The sequence below is a fragment of the Lactuca saligna genome, chromosome 1, assembly GCF_052625555.1.
Source record: "Lactuca saligna cultivar CGN05327 chromosome 1, ASM5262555v1, whole genome shotgun sequence".
NCBI classification, from domain to species: Eukaryota; Viridiplantae; Streptophyta; class Magnoliopsida; order Asterales; family Asteraceae; genus Lactuca; species Lactuca saligna.
The window spans coordinates 26,158,851-26,161,703 of NC_136417.1; positions in this window are offsets into that span (position 1 = coordinate 26,158,851).

A 2,853-nucleotide genomic window follows, 5' to 3' on the forward strand; every position below is an offset into this window, starting at 1 on the left:
TTAAAGAGAGTTTTTTTTTTTTTTTTTTTTTTTTTTTTTTTTTTTTAATAGTTTTATTTTATTTTATTTTAATATTACTTATCATCAAATTAAACATTTGAGTATATATGTGAGTTTATAGGTGTTAGACATAATTATAAAGGTTTATAAAAATATAGTCGGAAATCTTCAAATAATAGTTGAAACATTCTTTTTAGTTGGAACCCGAGAAATAATTTTAAAACTAAAAATTTCAAAAAATTATCGAAAGATGGCCATCTATCAACTTGAATATAAGTAATTTAGGTTGCGTTTAGTTACGGAAAAACAATTTTCATTTTCCGTTTTTTGTTTTCCCTTTTCAATTTTCATTTTCCGTTTTCATTTTTCATTGAAAAATTTAGAGAACGCGTTTAGTTAAACTTATTCATTTTTCATTTTCAGTTTTAGAAAATTAGAAAACGTGTTTAGATGTCTATTTTTCTATCGGTTTTCATTTTTAAAAAACGGTAGTGGTAGTAGGGTGTGGGTGGGGGCGGTGATGGTAGCGGGTCGACGGCGATGGTGGTGATGACAGGCGATGGTGGTGGCGGCGTCAATTTTGTCAGTGGTGGTGATGGTGGTGGTGCTAGTGACGGGTTAGTGGTGGTGGTGGTGATGGTAGGTCGGTGATTGTTGTGGTGGTGTTGGGTGGGTGGGGGTGCGAGTGTGTGTATGTGTGTTTGTGGGGGTAGGTGTAGGTTTGTGTGTGTGTGGATGTGTGTGTCTGTGAGGGTGGGGGTGGGGTGGGGGTAGATGCGGGTGTGTGTGGGTTGGTGTGTGTGTGTGCGGGTGTGTGTGTATATGTGAGTATGTATGTGTGTGTGTGTGTTTGTGGGTTGGTGTGTGTGTGGGTGTGTGTGTGTGTGTGTGTTTGTGGGTGTGTGTGTGTGTGGGTGTGTATGTTTGTGGGTGGGTGGGTATGTATGTGTATGTGTGTGTTTGTGGGTGTGTGTGTGTGTGTGTGTTTGTGGGTGGTTGTGTGTGTGTGGGTGGGTATGTATGTGTATGTGTGTGTGTTTGTGGGTAAGTGCGTGGGTATGTATGTGTAAGTGTGTGTGTTTATGGGTGGGTGTGTGTGTGTGTTTGTTTGTGGGTGGTTGTATGTGTGGGTGGGTATGTATGTGTATGTGTGTGTGTGTGTGAAACGACCCAAAAATTTCGTTTTTCAATATAACCAAAACCATAATCTGAGTGTCATATCATAAAACCATACATGATGTATCCCAAACATAATAAAAATACTGTGCATAAAACTGTATCATACTATGTCAAATCAAAACAAACTAAATCAATTCCCAGGATAAAAGCTAAAGTTGTGGTGTGTGCGATGCTATCACCCCGAGCTCTTCCCTTTGCTTGCGGAAGTACCTGAAACCAAAACTGAAACTGTAAGCACGAAGCTTAGTGAGCTCCCCCAAGCTACCACATACCATACAATATATAAATAAACACATACTGGGCCTTGCCCACTGCATCAGACCGAAGTCTGGAACTAGCTGCATCGGACCGAAGTCCGGAACTGACTCGGACCTTGTCCCCTGCATCGGACCAAGTCCGGAACTAACTGCATCGGACCGAAGTCCGGAACTGGCTGCATCGGACCGAAGTCTGGAACTGACTGCATCGGACCGAAGTCCGGAACTAACTGCATCGGACCAAAGTCCGGAACTAACTGCATCGGACCGAAGTCCGGAACTGACTGGGCAAAGTATAACATAGCAAAACATATTTCAAATAGCATAACACACATGATCATAAACTCATATACTGCATACTACGTCAGGCCGTAGCCCATAACACTTAACACATAAATCCTGTCTGAGCCACGAAGGCATCAAACAAACTAATAACTGCATCGGACAAAAGTCCGGAACTACTGCTACTAAACGGGCCGGCATTGTGGCCTTAGACCCGTTCCTACTGGAAGGAAACTCACCTCATAAAATGGTTGCTGAGTGTATGACTCTGGAATCTAACTGCTGCTGTTCCGGTATCTCCCTGGCTACAAGTCCATAAACACACTCAATCAAATACTAAACATTGCACTTGGGTAAAATGACTCTTTTACCCTTGGTCACAGTCAACTCTCATTTGACCTGACTCGCCGAGTTGGGCCGCCAACTCGCCGAGTCTCTACTCTCACACCTCAACCCTACTCGCTGCTACTCGTCGAGTATGGCATCGACTCGACGAGTACCCTCTCGATCCAAGAACTCAGACAATCTTCATCCGACTCGCCGAGTCATATGAACAACTCGACGAGTTGTTCTTGAACTTAAGAAGATTGCCTTGGACTCGCCGAGTTGTATGAACAACTCGCCGAGTCCCTCCATTACTGAGTCTACCCTCAACTCGCTGAGTCCACCCTACTACTCACTGGTCCCACACGACAGTCACCGCTCAAAAGGAAGGAATCGGGGACTCGCGACTCGACTCGCCGAGTCGCCGCCATGCAACTATTCTACACTCGTTTCTGCTCGAATCCAAAACATACAAATGATAGATCTGAGTCCAATAAGCTGGTTTACCACGTAAATTTCCAACTTTACGTGCACAAACACAAGAACAAGGGAATAAAGGCTAAAAGATGCATAAAAGGGGTAGATCTAGGGTTAATATGCAAAATAGCTCCAAAAAGGCAGTAGATCTGGGCTCTACAACTCCCAAATATACAGATCTAAAGATATCTCGGCATAAGAAGGCTTCCATATCAACACAAAGCTTGAGAAAGGCATCAACTAGATCTAAAAAGGGCTTTTAAGCATAAAAAGGGAAAGAAACTAGAAGAATACCTCAAAGAGCTCTTGCTTTCCCTTGAATCTCGGCTCTACA